Here is a 22,589-nt window from a genome sequence, read left to right on the forward strand (position 1 = left end):
AGACGGAGGGAGAGAAAAAAGCGGGAGATAGGAGGGGAAAAAAAGAACAGGAAGAGCTTAACTTTCAGATCAAAACTCACTCGCCTTGGATGGAAAAGAGGAACGGTAGCCTCTTCGCTCTCCTTAAAGCCGACAGAGCTTCGACAAAGGCTTAAAACATCCGTACGGAGTGCAAAATACTTCTTAACTGGCTGTTTCCCCCATTTCACCCCCCTCGGGATTGCTAGAAAAGAGACTCAAGGCAGAAGAGAAATGGGAAGCTCAAGAGCAAAGATGATGTAACTCAGTTTTTAATGAATGGACTCGGTTTCCTTCTTGGAATTATTTAGTTTAAGTATTTATTTACTTATTTACGTGGTACCTTGTACTTTAGCAGACGAAAACACGTACAGAGCGTTATGAGCTTAGACGGAAAAACAACGTTTTCATTTTCCCAAAGCGCCTGTAGAAGTGTTTCACTCGCTGCACACCAATGTTCGCGGAAAAGCCAACATTAAGGAAACGATTTAGCGAAATGAACTAAAAAATTTACGATTTTAAATCCTTTTTCTAAAGTAATTACTAAAATAATTTTATATTTACACGCGCAAAAGTCCACACTGAATGATAATCAAGGCCCAGCCCAAACCACCCTACCTAGAAAGCTGAAACGTTAGTCTTAATTAGTGGGTACACAATAATAAGAATGTTTTTCAACCCTCGGTCATCTTGGGAAACGGCGACCACAAATTGAAAAAAAAAAAAAAAAAACTAAAAATCACTTAAAATTAAACTTAGTACATATTTCCTGGAAACCATCTCGCTTATATAAGAGCGGAGGGGGGGCTGAAAAAATCCTTCTGAACTCTGAAGCTTTGCAGAGTTTTTCTCCGGAGGGAGGGGGGGGGGGTTAGAGAGAGAGAGAGAGAGAGAGAGAGAGAGTCGAGGTGAGGTGCAATGGCGATGGTGGTGGGTTATTAAATGCTTCGAAAGTTCACTAACAAAAAGGGAAAAAGTGGCAAACTGTGTTGTATTATCGGAGTCAACCACCGAGGACCAATTAAAAAGCGATAAAGTCCCACCCACTCCAGGGAGGGAGTCGGTTCGCGCGTCGCTCGGGATCCTCTTCTTCTTATTCTTAGCTCCTTTCTTTCTTCTCTATAATCCATCCCAATTAAGCCAGAAGACTTTAGGACCAAATGAGAGCCTTCAAAATGTCGACTTATCATGCCACCCCCACCCATCCCCCTTTTCTGGCCGTTACCCCTATAGCGAGGCTTCCAAACAAAACTTATTCTTACGAGGGAGCTAGTCTTTTTAAAAAATATTAAGAAAATTTTTAAAAATACCTTACGTTACAAGATGGCTTTAAAAATGAAGAAAAGCTGGGTTAATTACCATGGACTGAATTTTTAACAGGCTAGTAAAAGGGGTAGACTAATAAGGACGTGGTTAATTTGGACCAGGAATTTTAGTTAAGTATATACAAACTTGGTTTTTCGTTTAGCTTTAGGTGTTTTTTTTTTGTCTGGTAAAAAGTAGCTCGTAACGTATTATAATATAACACGAGTAATAAAATAAAAGAATATACAATGTAATAATATAACCCCTTCGGTATAGAAAATAAGACCCGGTTAAAAAAAAATAGTGAGAAAGTTTTCGGGGAAATTCTTGAAGCTCTAGAAAATATATACGGAGGAAGATATCAAGGGAAATTCAAGCCGTAATCAAGCTTACAAAACACGGAATCAGATATTTCCCTTGCCAATGTAATATTCCAAAGTTAATCTCGACTGGAGCCAAGAAATAGCGCCGCTCCAGTTTAGGAAAAAGAGGAAAAGGCGCGGGAAATGAAGGCGGGAAGAAAAAAAAAGAAAAGAACGAAAGCCTGCGGGTCATTTTCAACACCTATACTATATAGAATGCTAGAAGTTACGGGACCAAGGACTAGAACATGTGGGTGGCATAGTGAACGAACTTGCTAACAACATTTGCCGCCTTGGGTCATCCCTTTTCAATATATATATAGTATTTTTTATAACAGTTTTTCACCCATACGTCTATCGAATATCGAATTACTGTCTGTCTTAGAGTATTTTACTATAATTTTAAAGAAGTATCTCTAATTATATTGTTGAAAAACTAACAACCACGTGGAGATTTTGAGCACACTTTCACCAGACTATCCCCACTTTTTTTTCCCTCGCAGCACGAACCCTTCTTGTCTTTCTCCGCATTGCAAACTACGGTTGAACCTTTATACGTATGGGGCCCATAATTTTAAGTGTATAGACGTAGGCTCTGACTCGATATATACACTCAGTTGAATTGGGTCCGGCGGGGGCTTTCGCCCCACATCGGCACTTCTTGTTCCGGGGGCATTGGAGCATTGGATAAAGTCATAACAAGCCACTATAACAAAAAGCCAAGTCGAAGAGGGGGTCCTAAAGGTAAAAATAGGGGGTGGGCTAAAAGTGTACGGTCGGGGCCTATAAGAAGTGCCCGTGGGGACCCTAAAAATCACCCCAACCTTTTCGAAAGACGATGCATCAAATTTCGCGCGAGGGGCCCTTCTTTTTTTTTCAGATCTCACCCCCTGACATAACGTACGTCATCACCTCTAGAAGTTCTTAACTCGAAATAAAACCAATATTTTTACCGTCAAAAATCGTCCGAAAACGGGGAAAATATACTTCGCCTAGTTACGAACTTCCGGTATAGCTAAAACATGGTCCGAAGAATAGTGGGTATGTTGAGAGTAGAGCGCCCTCGGGGTCCCTAAAAAGCCTGATGAAGGTGCCAGTCTGAGGGGGCCTAAGGGAACCCCGGCTTCTCTCATTCGCGGTATATAAAGCCACCCAATCCGGAAGGAGCGTAAATTGACAATAGGCTCCCACTGTAAGGATAACCTGTCCTTCCCCATTAGAGGCTGCGGACTACGTGTAAGTCTCGCGGAAAAGCCCGCCACTTCTCTTCATCCGAGCTCGCGCAATTCCTCTATACCATTTTGATTGCGCGCGAAACCTTTTTCCCGCCAAAAATATAACATTTTTACTGTTGATCGGGAAATGCCAAGGGCTCTCTTTTACTTTTCTGGCGCTGGATTTATAGACGCGGGTACTAAGGGTACTCTAGACGACGGATGATTTTTACAAGCTCGCCTCGCAACTAGTGCCCTAACACTTATCATATAGGATAAAAAATGAGTCGTAAGAGGCTTCCAGATTCTAAAAAAAAAAAAAAAAAAAAAAAAATCATATTTCGACTTGTTAGACTATAGACCTAGGAAAAATATCATTTTTATAGAAACACCCAGGTACAAGAAAATAGGCTTAAAACCCTTTAATGACGTATAAAAAATGCACCCATGAATATTCATTCATCAAATAGAATCCGTATCGGCATATATAATAAATTTTAAATCAAACTCAAAACGTTCGTTTGACATATTTTGAAATATGTGAGATTATTTTCCGGATCAAAAAAAAGGGGGATAGTGAGTAGAAATTGAAGGAAAAATATGTTCCTTGCAGAGAGAGGGGGTGGAAAAAGACTCAAAAATTGACCAATGGCAAATGATCTCTGGGATAAGGAGTAAGATATCTTTTACGACGATCGAGTAAGATTGATGACGTAAGAGTGACCGGAAACTCGGTCATCTCGGAAAAGGGAGATTGAGATAAGGGATATGGTCACTGAAGCGTCATCTGTCATCACGATAAGCTGCCAGGCTAATTCTTTAATCATCGTTATCGCGTTATGACCTGGCCCAAGCTTCAACATATAACATACCTCTTCTCCCCTACCCCCCCAAATATGCCAACTATATTCTTGTTTCCGTCTATGGTTTGCGCATTTGACTAAACTTGGTTATAAAGAGAGGGTGAATTCAAATCAGTGGGTAGAATGTTTTGGAAACCGTAACGATAACATTTGGGAGTAATTACTCCATGGAATACAAAGTTTCTCGCGGTAAATTCAAAACCGGATGAACTATTATCATTATGACCTGGTTAGACTAATTATAAATTCTACTTTGAACTTAATTATTCGAGAGTCATTGATGAGAGCGACGCAGTTTTAACATCATCACCAATTAAGTCAAATGAAAACGGCATATTTTATTCTCCGTTTTATAATTTCAAACCTTATTGAACTTAATCTTTTCAAACTCGGAACTTTGTTACGCTTTGATCTTTGGACCTCTTTAGCAGATCTGACCTATTTTTGTCTAAAAGTTTTGGGAAAAATAAGTTCCACAATTCCTTTACTAATAGATGAGAATCATCTTTGGGAATTTGAGCGGAAAGTGAATATAGGTTCCTTACGTCTCTTTGGTATATATCGCGGACAACACGCGGGATGAATAAAGAATGCGCTAGAAAAGTCGGTCATTAAGATTTCAAATCCTCGTTTAAAAGGGAACAAAGGATACAACTCAATACGATAATAAGTCGTAAATAAATCAAGAACCGCCGAGGACGAAAGCCCCCGCGTATCTTCTCCGAGAGCACAAAGAGAGAGAGAGAGAAAGAGAGAAAATTTAAGAGATACGTTGGACTCGAGCAAAGTCGACGGAACAGACAAACAAGACAGTATGGCCTTTTCAAAATTTAACAACTCGAGCGAGCGCGCGGGCGGGCGAGATCCCCGTATATACATTCCTTCATTCTCAAAACTGAGCTAAGTGGGTAAGATATCGCGCGAGCTATAAGGAAGGAGAAAGCGATTTCGAGAAAATTTGGAAACAGATGTTGATTTAAGAGCTGACCCGTCTTATTCCCCGTAAACCCGAGACTGCAGGCGAGGTAAGAATGTAGCTGAGATTGTTGTTGCCCCTAAATCATCGAACCCTATAATACTCAGATGACCGTAACATGCAACAAGTAACGACGAAGCAAGGCTTTAATTTGTGATTCCATCCAGGACTAGGTTAAGGAAGCTGAACAAGGTTGCCACAATTCCTTAACTGGTTTAAATAGTTTTAGCTAACCAATTTCCCATTTGCAGAAACTTTTTAAAACACCCTAACTCATTTCCAGGTACTGTGGCAACCTCGCCAGGTGTTTCTCAACCACCCAAGATGCAAGATGGAAGGTGGTTCGGGGAATGGCTGGCTGACTGAGTAAAATGTAGAGAGACAAGAGTAGCTTTTAAGAGGATAGTGGCGCCTTCCTTAATAAAGCAAAAGGACGACAGAGTTACAAGCACTTCTCTCCTCGACCATCCCGGCGGCGGCGGCGGGTTTCGTGATGCGTTGCGAAGGAAAAGAAAACCATGCCAGGGACGCTCCCCTAGAACCAGCAACTATAGAGGATGGCATCTTCAAGACTTGAAAACCGTATACACCACCATTCCGTATACTAAGGTTGTAGGAGGTGAAAAGCGATTATTTGACTGGAGCTCCTACTATTCCGGACCCGGCCCCGAGTCAGTGCATGGACTGACACTGGGTCTCTAGAGGGTCAGACAACACGAAGAGAGAGAGAAATGTCGTCCGAACTTAAGTAAACACTCTTCCCTCCAAGCCGCGCGCTTGAAATATATCCAACCAGAAGCTACATTCTTCTACATAAGATATACTTTAGATATATTGTCTACAAGTAGTTTCAAAGGCAAAAAGAAATAACGGAAAGTGAGATAGTAATGAGAGCGTAGGTGACGTGTGAATCACGTTGCGTCAGAGACAACGAGTCAGTAAAAAAAAGAATATTCTCTCCTGCCTGGTATAACTATAGTTAAAATTAACAGGTTTGCACTGAACGAAATATACAGGGTGTTTCTGATAAATTATTGGTGATGTTGTTTGGGCGATTTTGAATCGAAAATGTTCCGTGTCATTGTGTCGTCCGGGTCTGTCAAGTCTAATATTTCATGGACCGTGAAGTTCTCCAAAAATAATCTAACACCACATATGCCTCAAAACCCGGTCATTAATTGCGTCTTGGAGATTAATATTACCATAAGTTTATAAGATATGTTCCATAAGTATGTCACTACCCATACTTCGTAATGTTAGAGGCTTAATGAGAGCTAGTTCAAGAACGACGTGAGAATTGACTACACACGGTTTTGCAGTCCATCCTCCTCTTTAGTCTGTACTAAGCCTTCGACAAGGCCTCACTACGCGTCGCTTTACAAGAATCTATGACGTTTCACCTACGTCACTTCATGACAAGCTCTCATTAACGAGTGACACACTTATGGAACATATCTTATAAACTTATGATATTACTAACTGTCGACCGAGGAAGCTATAGAGAGAAAGGTGTGGTAAACATCATAATGGACTATAGAAAAGGCTTTGCCTTTGATACTAGTATTACATTGTGCAAAACGAGCCGTTTAAAAGAAAATTTGAAGTAAAAGAAAACAAAATTGTAACTTCGAGTTAAGGGTTTCGGTTGTTGGAAATATTACAGTCGTTGGTTATTTTCTTCTTGGCAAAGGGTGTAAAAACAATATAAAAGGTATAAAGTGCTGGGAAAGAAAAAGTCGAACACGACCCTTAAATTTTGTTATTGGTTTCGCTTTGGTAATTCCTTTGAGAAATACAATTTTCGGTCGTTTTCATTTTTAAGCCTTGGCTAGTTCTACTTCTAGCTGTATCGCAACGAATGGAGAAGCTAAATTCGGGTGACGCTTAGTCAATAAAACTAAAAGCGATTCGGCCCCTTAGCCCCTGGATGACTTTTGCCACGCCATACCTTTCCAATGCCCCCTCCCCCAACTTCTTTTTTTACCTTTTACCGAGCCCAAAACCCTACAGCAGAAAGAAGGGGGAAATTTTACGACACTGTCAAATGATATTAAACTCAAGGTATAAAAAGTCCGCCAAATGTTAAACGCGATTTTCTCAATTCCAAAGATGCAGTGATAATTTTTTTCTTTCCATCTTTTCCAAAGAGTACGAAATTTGATTTACAGCTAAAAAAATACTTAGAAGTGAGAATATTCGATTTTATATTGAAATTAATTGTTATCTTAACGGTCTGTGAATTCACGGATAACTGAAATCTTGGTGTTGCGTTATTTCATCGGAAAAGAGTCAAAAAACCTAATACTCGAATACTCAAGTCAATACTGGGCAGTCATGGCCGAATTAAGGAATTTTGCGCCCAGGGGCCGAGATAATGTGCACCCCCTTAAGTCGAAAAAAAAAGGAACAGCAAATGTTGCAAAGGGGGAATAGTTTAACCCAATGCGCCCCCAACAAGCCCTGTGCCCGAGGGCCAGTGCCCCCTCGGTCCCCCTTTAATCCGGCCCTGTGGGCAATGAACCCACTTTGTACAAAGTCACAGTACCTCAGATGGTTAGAGCATTGGGGCGGTGACCCAAGGTCAAAGGCTCAAATCCACTCTGTGGTGTGAAATAATTTTCACCCGAAGCTAGGTTCTATAAACTACATTTTATAAATTTCTTAGGAAAATTACTCAAAATCTGCGGGCGAAAAAACGTAAATTCTTCTATCATGAGTATATAAAATAAATCCACTGCAGAAGAAGCTTATCGCGCTACCTTAATAACCCGACTCCAAAGAAAAAGACTGAAAAGCACCGCAAAAATAATATGGAAGCAATTTAACGTATTTTATCATGAAAAAGGAAAGTAAAGGCTCCAGCCAGAGCTAGCCAGAAGAAAATATATATATATATTCGGATCAGTTCAGGAGAAATATCTGAAACAGGTGCTTAATGGACTAAATGGGCTAGAGTACACTGGGGCTACACTAGAGCACCCTGGCTTTTAAACGACTCTAGAATCGAGTGCTCCCAGCATGCAGGGAGTGTATATAAGGAGTAAAAAAGAAAGCTGTAGAACTTAGAAGCCATTAGAGGTATAAAAAGGGGGGAGTAGATTTAGAGAAACGATTTTTATAGATGAAAAATATATAAAGTGGGGGAGAGAGAAAAAATCTTATTACTTTTGCTTAGCCTGATATCTAAACCATGAGAATATATATAAAGAAAATAGGTTTTTTACTGCATTTTTTCACAGTATAAGGCTTAGTTAGGCCTCGACCTTAAGCACTGAATAAATAGGATCAAAATCATTCAGAAGCACCCGCCTTAAGCTCTAATTCAGGAATAAATATAAAGGTATTTAAAGTGAAGGTGAAAAATTAAGCCTAAATATGTTTTCTACCGGTACGAAACGTCTTTTGAAATTGCATCGTTTCATTGCACCTTTACATGCAATTAATTCCCGTTAAACTTTTCCAAAACTAAATAATTTTTAGAGTGCTTCTTGGTTAACTTAAATCGATGTTAAAAGAAAAATTATAAAAGAAAATCTTTTGATTTCCCATATTATAAACTTCCATTAGATATTTTTCACGTATACCTATACACCGATTTAATATATGGATGGGATTATTCTGTTTTGCATATTACTTGTTCGCTCCAATAATGATATGGAATGCACGTGCAAGACCGAAAAATATGGATCTCCTTATCGATATTGAAAAGCCCTATTTATTATTATAATTCACGAGGATTATAGACCAATTTAGTTAAAAGCGGATGCGAATTTTTTACGTAAGAAATTGAGGTAAATAATTAGGCTGATGAAAGGCAGGTAAATTATACATCTGTCTCTGAATTGAAAAGGTACGTCTAAATAGGCGAAATAAATCGATCAGAATTTTTTAGATATTCCATAGACGAAAAGATAAAAGGGATTTCGGTGGTCTCAATCAAGTTATACGTAGAAATATATCTAACTTATAAATTTAATGTTATTTGTTACGTATTTCATTTTCACTTTATGTAAATATTTATTCCAGATGGTATTATAACCTTTGAACCTTTCACTTAAAATAAATGGGTAACATGGAAATAAATCCGATTACAACTTGATTCGGATAGAGAGAGAGAGAGAGAGAGAGAGAGAGAGAGAGAGAGAGAGAGAGAGAATAGACAAAAAATTTACATTGCAGATCGTATACGGATATTAGCTGATATTGGGAAAACGTAGTACACAAAGTCAATGTCAGAAATGGAAAATTCATCTTAAACATATCCCACCTTTAAAGAGAAGGTGTAATACCTGAAAGAAGCGCGTTAAATTTAAACGACATCGAGAGAGAGAGAGATAGGCAAAATACACCTTCCCTTGCGATAAAAAAATATATGCAAAGCTTAGAAATTGATATTGACGCAGATCTATCACATCAGAATTTGTTTTAAACAGAGAAAGGGAGGCTGTGCAGAGAGAGTGGGCGCGAACCATAGATATCTGAATATATTCTTTTTATTTTTTGCAGAATCCACTCTCTAACTTTATACGAATCATCAAAATCTCTTGACCTACGATTCTAACATTCGAATAATAATTCGAAAACAGTGGCACTTAGGGCAAAATATCATAGAACATTTCCGACTCAAAATCGCTCAAAGAACATCCCAACTTAATTTATGACAGACTTATCAGAAACACCATGTAAATAGAAACATACTTCTCATATCTACGTATTGAGCAAACAGAATTACACATTTTGCAGGAAACTGTACAGTTTTTGGAATATTTCTCTGAAGCTCCTCCACTAAGCCTAACCATACTGTCGCTCTGTAGATACTAGTATACACACAAATGGAAAGTGACTGATACGTTCACTGTAGACTTTCCCCCAGCATACAGAAAGGGAATGATACCGAGGGACCGAGGCTTAGCAAAAACACTAGGGGTAAAAGGTACATTTTCTTATCTACGCGCCATACCAGTTTGATTTGGAAAAGTGCTCTTCGCGTTTTGTATTATCAAAATAGCCTTATTCAAACGAGTTAGCTTTCTGGGAGAGAGAAAGAGAAAGAGAGAGAGAGAGAGAACTAAGCCTTGGATGGACATAAACCATAAGGCCTACAAATCGAGTCAGTAAAAAAGAATTTAATTTTCTAGTGTCTGCTCCGTTCCTAGTCGCTATGGTAACTAGTATACAATAGCGAGATGGAAAATTCAGAGATCCTACTCTAGATCATTTTTGGTTTTTCTATTTTTTTTTTTTTTAGGGGGCAGAAAAATAGACAAATTTATCACTGAGTTACCAGACCTACAGATTAGGCTTAGGGTATTGCCCTTTAAATGCATTATGCAACTATACGAATTCTCTACGATTTAATTTACATTATTTAAGATTAAAAAATATAATTGAAAAGAATTGAAGGTTCTTAACCTTAATAATGAAAATAAAATTTTTATTTTGCGAAAAATTCCCATACAGACGTAACTAATTTAATTATATAATTAACCCTTGTTAAAAATAGTAGGTGCATACTTGTACTTTCACTGAAAGTAGGGTTTATGATAGAAAAGTTAAGAAATTTAAAGATAAACCTGTTAAAATGTAGCTAATTTCATGTATTTATACTAACCGAACCCCGAGTTTCATAAAAAAAAAATAACAACTAGATTTAAAAATATTACGATTCGGACTAATTCAGTACACTAAGGGGTAAGAGTGACCACACGGACACCATAGCTACTGGGCATGTGATGATGGTTCTTCAGTAGACCTCAAAGGTATATTTTCTGTAGGTGTTTCTTAACCAGTAACGAACACGATGTATCTTAACCTCTCTATTGTTTCCAAGAGCCGGACGGTGTCGCCACAATGTCGAGCACGTTCTTTATAAAATAATGACCAATGGGAAGCGGGCGATATTCATCAAGGGAAGACTATTTTACGATGACCACGTGCCCATATATAGGAGCACGGACAAAGCGTATATATATTTCCCGGCAATTACTGTACTGGAGGCGCCTTTTGTTGACTGCTACGATACTTTTCCATATATACGTGTGTACCCCACCTTAAACCGAAAGGTATGAAAAGGCCAAAAAACAAAATATCTTTCCTAATAAGTTTTGTAATAAATTTATACTGTTGGCCATAACTTATTGTAAAGTGTAATAATTTACTGAGAGGTGAGACGGACAAGGCATAAAGGCGGTTTAAGGCCATTTATATAACGTTTCTCTATTAATTTGGTCCTTTTTTTTCTCCTAGATATGATGTTGGAAAAATAAAATTATGTCACGATAATTAGTTGGCTTTTTAATGTTATATTTTAAAACGCGGGCTAGCAACGTTAATGAATATTGCGAATGTTTGGCCTATTTTTTTGAAAAATTACCGCTCACGTGAGCTAGACTGCCATAGCTTTCAATATTATTGACACAAGATACGATAAAGGGGTTGAATTTAAAATTAGGCCAAATAATAATATATATTGTTATACTAAGTTACTAGCGCCCAGGCTAACGTTACGGAATGTTAAGCCTATTTTGGAAAGCGAAAAATCTAAAAACGGTAGAAAATAGGACTGATATATCCAGGAATAAAAGAGCGAAAAAGGGGCCGAAATCAGGTATAGTTTTCTCGGTTGAAGCATACGTGCTCTCGAACTCAAATGGCCGCTAATGTTAAAAGGGTACGAGCCAAACGAGGGGGCGAATAATCATTACGGCCTATCATTAAGAATATGACCGGCAACGACTTGAATTTATAATCAGACCACGTGTATATATACTAAATACTGAGTATCAGAAAACTTTACCACCCCCCCCTCCTCCAAACCCTGGGAAAACATAATATCTTCTCCCAGATACCCAACAAGGGGTCCTAAGCAATACGGTAACGTCAATGTGTCCAAGTAATTTTTAAAATTCACTGATTTAAACCCAAGTAAAACTAAAGAATTTCCTTAATATTTCCATCATCCTTATAATTTCCGTAACTCTAAAGTTAAATTTCCTGAATTCTCCAAAAATATATTGATGTTCTGATAAAAGTCATGGATATTTCCTTACTGTGCTGGTTCCTGATTTCCCCAAAATTTCCTTACTGATTTCCCTAAAATTTCCTTGACAATCAGATAAAATATCTTGAATACTCAAGTCCCTTCTTATTACCACATCTTATCACAAATATAAAAGCAACGAAATTTTAAAAAAAAAAAAAAAATACTCACTTCTTAGGGCAAACTTGTGGACTGACTTTGACCGCAGTGCCAGAAATTAAAGGAGAGAGTTGAGTTTCAGAATACAAGGAGAGCGGGTCTTTTCCTTAAATCATTTAGAACAATCCAGTGGTCAGTTTTACTTAAAACGTACAGCGCATTTATTGCCTGGAAAGAAAAAGAAAGAAGAAAAAGTAGGTATTTAATGTCCGTTTAATGTTAGTATATAAGCTATCAACGTTACGGATAATTATGGGGTTAAACGATGGTGTGTTTAAGCTAAGCCTTTGTTATTTCATTTTATGCTTTTACGATGATGATGATGTTGGGGTCACATCTGGTATGTATAGGGCGTTTCGAAGGCTTTTATATAAGAATTAATATCAGATTTAATATGTATAAGAGCTAACAAGCTAGTTCTGTAATTAAATGTAACTTAAACGTGCTTTGTATCCCTGATAAATTATTCATTGAGTAATGCGTATTCATTTAAATAAATTGAAATTAATATTAATACCCCACGGATCTATTTTGATTAATAATACTGAATCAGGGATAGATTTAATTTTAGAAGTAGGAATAGAGAACGGTTAGTATTTACTTCAGTCCGACTCATAGCCCAGTATAGAGCCCCTCCCTCCAACACGTAACGAAAATTTTAAATTATCTTATTGGCTCACTTAAACTACGTTTTGATGACGTTGCTGACGGGAAAGGCGAAAAATACGTAATTTCTTTTTACCTCTGTCGCTATCACCCGCCTATTCTTTCATACCCCCCTTTCCAAGGGGGTCCGGGACTTTGACGAGCGCCCACATTATACTCTGTTCTTCATTCCTACTTCTAAAATTAAATATATCCCTGACTGAATAATAAAACAGTTTATAAATTAATATTCATTTTTTTTTAATTTTGAATGAAATTGAAATCCTATAACTATCTTATTTCAAATGAAATTTAGCACGAGATTTGATAAAAATTGCCCGCGATGTGACAATCGTAGAGCGTGCTACGTAAATTTTGTTAACAAGAAGGCAGGGCGTTACGCGATTGGTTGGAGGTGCATATTTCAATTTGTCTATGAAATCCCGAACTTATTTGAATTTTAAAACCATTCGGAGACTGTATTTCCTGAATGTTTCACTATCCAAATGGCTCTTATAATTAATAAAAAAATCACTGGTTTTTTCTTTTCACCGTGGCCCTTTTTAGCAAATATTGGAACTACTTTCCTTTAATTGCAACTACCACCGCATTGTTTTTAAAATTTATGTACAATTTTATGTAAATTTTGACGGGGGGAAACACACTAAAATAATCCATCCACTGAAATAAATAAAAAAAAATTCATAGCAAATTTATTTCACTGAGAATGAATGTATGCATGATTCGGAATCAAAAATACTCTAGCGCGATTCGAATAAAATAAAATAAAATATGAAATAAAAAATGAAATCCATCAGAAAGTAACATTGGGGAATAAAGAAAAACACTCTAGCGGTAAAAAAATAAAAAATATATCAAAAGTAACCCCAGGAAAAATTGTCTTGGTAATTCGGTCTTTTCCCGAAATTATTCCGATCATCCCATGAATAATGAAGTCAAATCGGCACACTCTTATCGCTTTTATCCTAAATTTACCGTAAATAAACAATAATTTTACATTCATAATATGTTTGAATACACTCTTTCTTCTCTTATTTTTCCAGAGTCTCGTGGTGTGCTTGTTTCCAATCTAAAAAGTCCATTAAACTTCAACCGAGTGTCTACAACTCTACATTGAGAGCTAATTTACATCAAAGTCGTATTTCCCATCAGAGGCGGAAGTCTTTGGAGCCAAGTAGGAAGAAAGAGAGAGAGAGAATAAAGAAATCCTCTTTTTAGCCATATCGTAGTATACGATAGGCTCTTAGTTTGACCCGAGCCGTCGTGGTAGTAGTGGCCGGGGTTGTCGCTTCGTTATCGTCAGATTTTAGCTTAAAATGAACTTTATATTACCACAACCCACCCATAGGGGTTACTGGGCTCGGTTAGAGATTTAATTTTAATTAAAATTTTTGCAGGTCAGACCCGGGTCGCTGGCGCAACAGGCAGACATTCTACCAACTGAACCATAGAGCCTTGAGTTTTTTATTATTTATTCTTATCTCTAAAATGTCGGGGTGATGTGGGGTGGGTACCTCTTAATCTGTGGGGTCGGAAACTTTTGAATTTTTATGTGTGGGGTCGGATACTTATGAATTTGTATGTTTGGGGTTTTTACCTCTCCGAGTGACGTAGTCACGGAGAGGTTCTAATTTCGACGTGTCTGTGTGTGTGTGTGTGTGTGTGTGTCTGTCTGTTGTTATTGACTTACACCCCAGGGGACCGTGTTCGCAGTTTCCGAATTGAAGCAAATGTGTTCGCTATTTCCGGACCGTATTCACAGTTCCCGGAAATTTCAAAACTTGAATCTATCCACAAATCAACTGGCCACTATTACTTCATCTGACTAGTCAATTGTCTATTCTACATGAATACCAATCTGTACTTATTGGCTTCAAACACCACCATTTTGTGGTCTTTGTCCATTCCACATAGACACCAGTCTGTACTTACTGGCTTCTATCACCATCATTTTCTGGTCTTCGTTTTTGTCCATCCCACATGGACACCAGTTTGTACACCTGGCATCTAACACCACCATCTTCTGGTCTTTGTTTTTGTCCATCCCACATGGACACCAGTCTGTACACCTGGCTTCTAACACCACCATCTTCTGGTCTTTGTTTTTGTCCATCCCACATGGACACCAGTCTGTACACCTGGCTTCTAACACCACCATCTTCTGGTCTTTGTTTTTGTCCATCCCACATGGACACCAGTCTGTGCACCTGGCTTCTAACACCACCATCTTCTGGTCTTTGTTTTTGTCCATCCCACATGGACACCAGTCTGTACACCTGGCTTCTACTCCTTAAGGTTAAGACATACGCGGCGATCGGCCAGGGTTACGAGAAACGTCCGGCCTCCCAATGGTGGGGCTTCCACCAAAGGTTCACGCAATTGCGCTGTTCTTATTCATAGCTGCGATTCGACACCCTTATATACTACCTATTTGATGAAGGCGAAGCAACCGGCGTATGCTTCATTTCAAACGCCAATATTAGTCAAGTCTCTCAAGAATGTTTAATTGTTCTTTTTCAAAACGATGTAACGCTCAATAAGGCGAACAACTATAGAAGAAAATATTTAATATTAATTATATTTATTTTAATATTTAAGATAATCATGTCTCTCAACTCAAAATTAATACGGAAAGGGTAAAACAGCAGTCTATGTGTTTGTCTATATGTGTCCGTCCGTTGTAACACTAGTGCGCTGCGTTAGAAGTTCGTTTTGTTTTGATGTGTAAAGAAATCCTTCTGAACCTTAATATTCCCGTTTTCCATAATATAAAATGAATATGTGGAAATATTTTTCGTAATTATGATGCATTTAGTACTTTTGTAGCTTTAAAGCTCCGTTTCATTTTGATATTCCAAAGATTTTTTTTAATATTATTATTTAAAATGGATGTTTATATATTACTTAAGCTATACTACATCTGTTTATAGCATAATCCTTTCTAAAGTCATAGTGATTACAAGCTCAACGCTGCTATGTTGGTCAAATGAACTTTTGTCTGTCAATAGGCCTAGTGAACCAAAAAGTAAACGTTAGGGTTTGGTTTTCGTTTCTGTATGCAGAGACATTAACGGTTCAGAGTGAGCCGAAAGTAAAATACACTTTTAAATAATTAGGCTTAGATTTTATAATCATGGTGGAAATCTGGGCCGCGTTCAGCAGAGCCCAGCGCTGCTAGCAGTGTCCTACATAACGCGATTTTGTTTTTGAATTTTGACGTCACGGTGCTTAGCGCTGAGCTAGCGCGATCTTCAAAGAAAATAGTCGGCTTTTTGGATAACGTGACGTAAAACGCGTAGTTCTCAGTTTGGCGAAAAAACCATGGAGGAATTAATACAAATAGCTTTATGGGACTATAGCTATTTAATTGGCGTGAAACCAGTTGATCACGCGAGAATTTTAAGAGATATGTTATTTTCTAATTTTAATTATAAAAGTTGTTATCTATCTCTATAAATATGTTATCCTACAATTTTTGTTAAGCCTTGGTACCTTGCACGCTTTATTGCGCTAGCGTCATTTATAAAACGCCGATGACCGGAGAAAAGCTATGACGACAGAGCTCACCGGTAAACATTTCCAAAATCCGCTGTCTTTTTTGGTGAGCTCTGCTGAACGCAGCCCAGACCAGTGAAAGGTCTGATCGTAATCGGATAATAGCTTCGTGTTTTCATGCTTTTTATGGTACGCATTTACTTTCAGTGTGTGTAGCCACAAATAAGCTTTGGTGTTATGTAACGTTAAGTCATGTTGTTAAACTAAGAAAATCGTTGAGGTGAAACGAGAGGATAGTGTTTACATGCCAACCCTGTTGTGAATATGGCTTTGAACATAGAGGGCATACAGTTGAGGAGTAGAAAATTGGGCCTTTACAAACACGTAAAGGTAATATCCCTCCAAAGTTGTATCTCTTCATTTCCCGTTTTTCCCCCATCGGATGATTTTAATGTGTACAAGTATATCATTATTGGATGTAAAATGTCGTCTGATTTACAGTAAATTTGCTATGCTTTGTATACTGCTTTAATATTTCATAAATTTTAACTTAAGAAACATTTCCATATCTGGGTAAATAAGTTTGTAAGTAGTCGTCTTGACTCGGAGAGGTAATATTTTGGTTTTCCCAACTTGTTATATTTATTTTTTATATTTATTTTCTTTTTATGTATGTGCTAATTAAATAGATAACGATTTTCCCCGTTTCCTCCTCATGTGTTTCGTTCTCGTTCGGTAGCTATCGTCGTCTATGTTATGTTTGACTCAAATGTGGGTTTAGATAGAGCTAACATATTGTTAAATGAGCGTTATGCGTTTGATCATTTTAGCATTGCTAAAGGTAATTCGAGGGGATAATCACTAAAATGCGTAATCACAATAACTAAACTTTCTCTTTCAAAAGTTTCTGGGCATAAGTCCTTGTTAGAAATTTATAAGATGCGATAAGTGTGCATCGGCATAAGTCTATGTTGTAAACTCATCGAGGGGATTATCACTAAAAAGTAAAAACTATCTGTTCTTCGATTCGCCGGAATATTAGAATTACAGCATAAGTAAATTTATACGGTTATAATTTAATCACTGTTTAGAGTAGGGAATCGAGGGGCTATTCACTCTGATTTTATGCACGGTAAATCATTTAAGCATTGAAAAAGATAGCGCTATTCACTCATTAGGGTAAGGTATAGAGGGGTTATCCATTCATTAGGGTAGGGTATAGAGGGGCTATTCACTCGTACGATATGGCTACTATTACGAGCCCTTGGGCCGTCTTGTTTTACATTACTTCCCTTATTCCGGTGGAGCTGGGCGCTAAAACATCTAAATAGGCTGGAGGCTGCGTGAAATAGAGGCCGAAATCAAGCACTCTCTTCTCTTGTATAAGGAAGGTGCTCGTTTCACTTTTATTCCAGGGATGGTTACTGGTTTGGGGAAGTAGTCTGTCAAAAAAAAGGGTATCTGATCTACTCGATCCCTAATTGTTGCAACCCCGATATTATCGAATTTCAAGTATCGTGTTAAGATTTCAATTAAGCAAATGATAAAACACAATCTCGTTTTAAATAGAAGTACATAACTGTCTGTTTGAACGCGTGGGACCCCTTGTTTCATTCAATCACGAGTCAGTATGGTGGTATAGCCTTTGGCGGTACAAATCCTTCAAGGCGAAGAGTGGAGGATGATAATAACGTATAGTTTTCCGATGCACAGCCGAGTTTGACACCCGGGGAATTTTAGCTTCCCATTTTTCACCCATCCTTACTCCTCGTGTTAAAGTAAGGAATGAAAAGCTACGAAATAATGATACAAGATTTTTTTTTCTTTTCCTCCTCCCACCCTCTTTCTTAAGCCTCGGTCTCTAAGTCTTCGGGCTTTAGTCTGGCAAAAAATTGGGGAAAAAGTCTTCTATGCAGTGTTTTTTAAGTATGAATCATATGAAAAACAAAGTTTCTTTTCCTCTCGACAGTATATGATAGATATGTTGTAAGAAATGACTTTTTAAAAAGCCTAAGGTTTAGACTAGAGTGACAGACTTTTCGTAATATTCCTTAAGTTAGGGCCTAATCTCGTGTTGAATTTGAAACAACCGACCGACCACGTGACATTGCTTCTTAATTGTTAAAGCGCGGAAGTTTCAAAATTCAAAAACAAAGGCTTAAAGAACTATTTAGTTTCTAATCACGTAGAGACCCGAGCCTAAAGCGCCAATCAAACGATCCAAGTAATTCAATACAATAATAAATCAATCGAAAACTGATTAAGTCAGGTAAAGGAAAAAAAAACATACTGAGTATATCTTTTTAGTTCTTACTCTGAGCGATAATAAGCGACATTTGGAAGCTAAAGAAACAGGCGCCTTGAACGGATTTTCTTTCAAAGCTTCTTTTTTCTCCCTTACTTCCCACTTCCGGTCAAAAGAGCTTCTCTTATTTTTGTCCGTCCAGCTATAGCGACCGAAAGTTTGTAGAAGACATCCGCAGGTACGTGAGGCTATTTATAATCCCCAATTTACTGTATTCCTTCCATTCGAGGAAGCCGAGTGAACATCCAATAAAGCCCTCAAAATATAAACTAGCTCAACCCCTTCAGCACGTGCGTGAGATTCATAGATATCAGGAAATAAATAAATGCGAGTAGCTTTCGTGAAATTTAGGCCTTGGCCGATGAAAGATCATATAGGATCATAATATCCATGGAAAAGGCTTAGTAAAACCTCACGTTGGATTAAGTTCGGGAGTTTTCTATAGAGACATATAAAAATAAGAAAAAATACCAACGTGATCTTCATTCTTTATACCTCGATTTTGCGGAAACCATAATTTTTTTTTCAGGTCCCTCGCTAGACATTGGAATTATTATCGATTTCTCTTTTCAGATAGCCAGACTTTTAGAAAAAAATATAATGTAATTCATATATACCTTGAAACTAGGTCAAATCTTGTAGGAATGCGCGTCGATCATTTACTTATGGAAACTTTGGGTTCAATTCAGTTCGTTTCAAACACGCACTAAAAGGCAATCTTTTAAATTGAGACCAAAAGGTAATTCCATCAAATAACAAACCACCGCGTGCATGCACCTTCTTTGGAAAACTTTTGCGAAATTGCGAACTTTAAATGTTTACGTAATTACGAACTCTGGCGTTCAAATAAGACATTCGAATTCGGGACCCATAGACCAAACAAAAAGTAAAGAAGCGGGCACGATTTCATCCGTCTTGGGTTGAAAACCAAACGAAAGACAAATAATACCGCGCCAGGACGACAACCCAATCGATTCACAATCTCAATTTGAAATTAAAATAAAAATATTCTTGGATATTTTAAATCAAACTGATCATCTCATGAGCTGGGGATTGTTTGAATTCTCACAGACTGAGAGAGGTAAATGTAAGAGGTTCGGATTAGCGGACGCCAGTAAAGCAATGGCGGATGGCGCAGTAGTCCTCGTTTGGAAACACTAATTATTTTGTAATAAGAGATAATTTATTATTTTTTCAATATTTTTCCTTTTATATTTAGAAAAATGCCGTTCTTTTAAGGTATAATGTTATGTTACGTGAAGAGCAGTTAACAATATTGCATTTATGTTTGATAGGTTTGAAAATGGGTCTCGGGCAATGTTTTGACCCGCACGACAACTCCTGTCCTTACTCATCAATTTGTCTATGTAAAAAAACCCAGCAAAGGTAGACCAAGGTATAATGGGGCGAGTTAGTCTGGATTCCACCCCTCTTTGGATTTTATATTTTTTCTTCGTTTTTCGGGGCCTAAAGTGACCCGATATTTTTGGAGGAAGGAAGCGAAGAAGAAGGAAAAAAGGGAAGGGAAGGCAAGCAAAGCGAGGGGAGCATTTTTACGGCCGACTGCCTTTTACAATTTCCGGGCGCTGGGCGCAATTTCGTCGTTGCGAGGCGACGAAATTTTTCCCAGGACCCCCAAGCTTCCTACTATCCCTGTGGCCGACGTTATAAAACTTTGGCAAAGCGTCCGTCCGTCCGCCTTAGTATACCGTTCCGCTCGAAATTGAAAGTCGAGAAAAAAACAATTTCGACACGCCCGCCCACCCTCGCATCGCATCGCCTCGCCCAACCTCGCTACACGTCTATAGGTAAAGAGTATACGAACGCCAGAAATAAAAGATCCGGACATTCTATACCGCATACTTTCAGTTACTTCGAAAACTAAGTATTTCAACTTTTATCCCTAAACTATAAAAGTTCCGTCTAACCCGTATATGAAAGATACTTTCAGCACGTGCTAACCAGACTAGCTCCAAAAAAAAAAATTACAATCCAAAAATAGACATAAGTATAATTTCTTTTAGAATACAGACATAAGAACTTCCATGGTAAATTTTTTTTAATAGAAAGAGGTTTGACAACTTTTTGCAAAAGCAATGGCCAACTCTGGCAAAATATTTAAGTAAACATAGGAGGTATCTTCAATAGCTAAATAAGCCTAACTGATTTCAGTTACACGCACGGCGTCTAAGTATTTTGGGAAAATATAAGTAAATATTTCCTTAAATATATGGATAGGGCAGAGGTTAAAGGTTAAGGCTAGCGGACAAAATATTTTATGGGAAAATGCGAAACCCATTTCGAAATTTGGAAAAACCTTGATATTCCGGATGCAAGGCGGAATTTCGCAAAACTATCTGGATTTTCCCTGATATTACCTGACAATTTGCCAAATTCCCTGATTTTTCCAACTTCGTTTAAGCTCTACAAAAACACTTCAGTAGAATCACTAAATATTAATTTTAATCCAACCTCAATCACCCAAAAAATAAACAGTCAATTTTGTCATTTACAGCCTTTTAGAGCTGAATACCGTCCTTACAGATTGGTCCGCCCACGAGCGAAACGTGTAGATAGAGGAAAAGAAATCGCGGAGAAGGTGGATATAGGTATATAGGAAAAGTAAAGGAAAAAAAAAGTCTCCTTCAGTAGGGACAAATAAAAACGTCTTACGAGAGAATAGTGGAAGACAAACAACTCAGGTAGGTTCGGCTACGAAAGAGGGTTAAGCTTGGCGCCTACTCGTTCGTTCTATAACTAAACCTAAGTAGATCTAATATCCAGTAGCTTTGATTAAAGAAAGGTAAACTATACCGTGTGTGAGACAAACAGAACGGGCGAGTAAAGGTACCGAAGATATTGTATATATACTTAAGAGCCCAAGGCCTATTGGCTAGTAATAAAGCTTCCATCGCCCCTTATCTGGTTTGTTGTTTTCCCTGAACTACTACATCCCCTTGGTTCGGAATGGAGCTGCTGATGCATGTACACAATGTATATAATATGAACAAATTTTAAACTCTCCTGACGGGTTTACTTTTATTAGAGATTTTAAGAAACTGGATAAAAACAGTCTATGAAAACGCGTTCAAGTTTCAAGTATTTAGACTTAACATCTATGACGCTACACGGTGCATATTTTCCTGTCAATTTTTCTTAACCTCTCTACTACGTTGCAAACACATCTAACTAATCGAGATTAAAAAATAGACTTATATAATAAACAAAAGAAAAACCCGGCCGCCTGGCAGATTTTTCTGTAATTGAAAAAGGGCTGAGGAAACCGCAAATTAATCTTTAGCGACATTTAAATTTTTTTTCCCAGGAGCGGAGCTAGGGGTCTAGTAAAAAGAAAACCGATAGAATTTATTTTTTTATTTTAACTGAAAAGGGTAAAAAAAAAACACAGAAAAGAGTAAATTGGCCACAAAGAAATTCGATTGTCTCTTAAACATCCTTTTGTTCTTCCAACCAGTTTGAAGCCTTACATCCAACGCGCGCCATACACTGTAACAACTACGGGAGGAGTAGAAACTATTTTTCTATCAAAGGGACTCGTCGTTCTTTTTCCATTTTTTTTTTGTTTCCTCGCGCTTTCGCGGCTGTGTCGGGATTGAGTCGTCAGCTTTTAGATTCCAATTTACGATAAGGAGGGAAATCTAGGAAAACTACTAGAAACAAAAAATACTAAGGGTCAGGAAAAGAAAGAAAAAGTGGGACCATATATATGCAATGTAGAAGTTTGGGGGGGCTGACTGGGTCTTACTAAATTGGTCCCCCAAAATTCAAAGGTAGATAAAAATAAAGATATCAAATGATAATTAGTTACCCAATTTCTAGAATTACCAAGGAAATTTTAACCCTAATAAATCTATCCCTAGGTACCCTTAAAAAAATTCGATTTAAAAGTATAGTTTTAACTATTTTGCATTTATCTACTTCTGTCTAAAATAAAAAGAAAAGGCGGGAAACTTTACGCGCCCTTTTTCAAGACGCTGCGGATAACTTGATTTTCTTTTTCCCTTTGACAGTCATTGGTAAGCCTCGGCCCAATAGACATTGTTCACTAGTCAGCAAAATTTTGTTACCTACAGCCTCCTATACGCTGTAGAAGTTGGTTCTACCTTTAACCAACACGTGTAGACTACAACCCCGTGTGCGCGTTCGGGTTGAGTAAATCGATAAAC

General features: G+C 37.8%; 1 protein-coding gene across 5 annotated transcripts in view; it reads right to left on the bottom strand.

Annotated features, from left to right (window-relative positions):
- The window catches only part of pxb (putative Hedgehog signaling attenuator pxb), a 317,882-nt gene that overhangs the window by 224,977 nt on the left and 70,316 nt on the right, over positions 1-22,589 (bottom strand). For all 5 annotated transcript variants that reach the window (XM_089852717.1, XM_089852722.1, XM_089852715.1 and 2 more), the window contains one exon: positions 11,949-12,104. The gene's annotated coding sequence lies outside the window, so the exon portion shown is untranslated. The remainder of the gene's footprint in view (positions 1-11,948; positions 12,105-22,589) is intronic.

This window comes from Phalangium opilio, unplaced genomic scaffold (genome assembly GCF_054372755.1).
Source record: "Phalangium opilio isolate 3A_F unplaced genomic scaffold, DU_Popi_V2 ptg000113l_1, whole genome shotgun sequence".
Classification (NCBI taxonomy): domain Eukaryota; kingdom Metazoa; phylum Arthropoda; class Arachnida; order Opiliones; family Phalangiidae; genus Phalangium; species Phalangium opilio.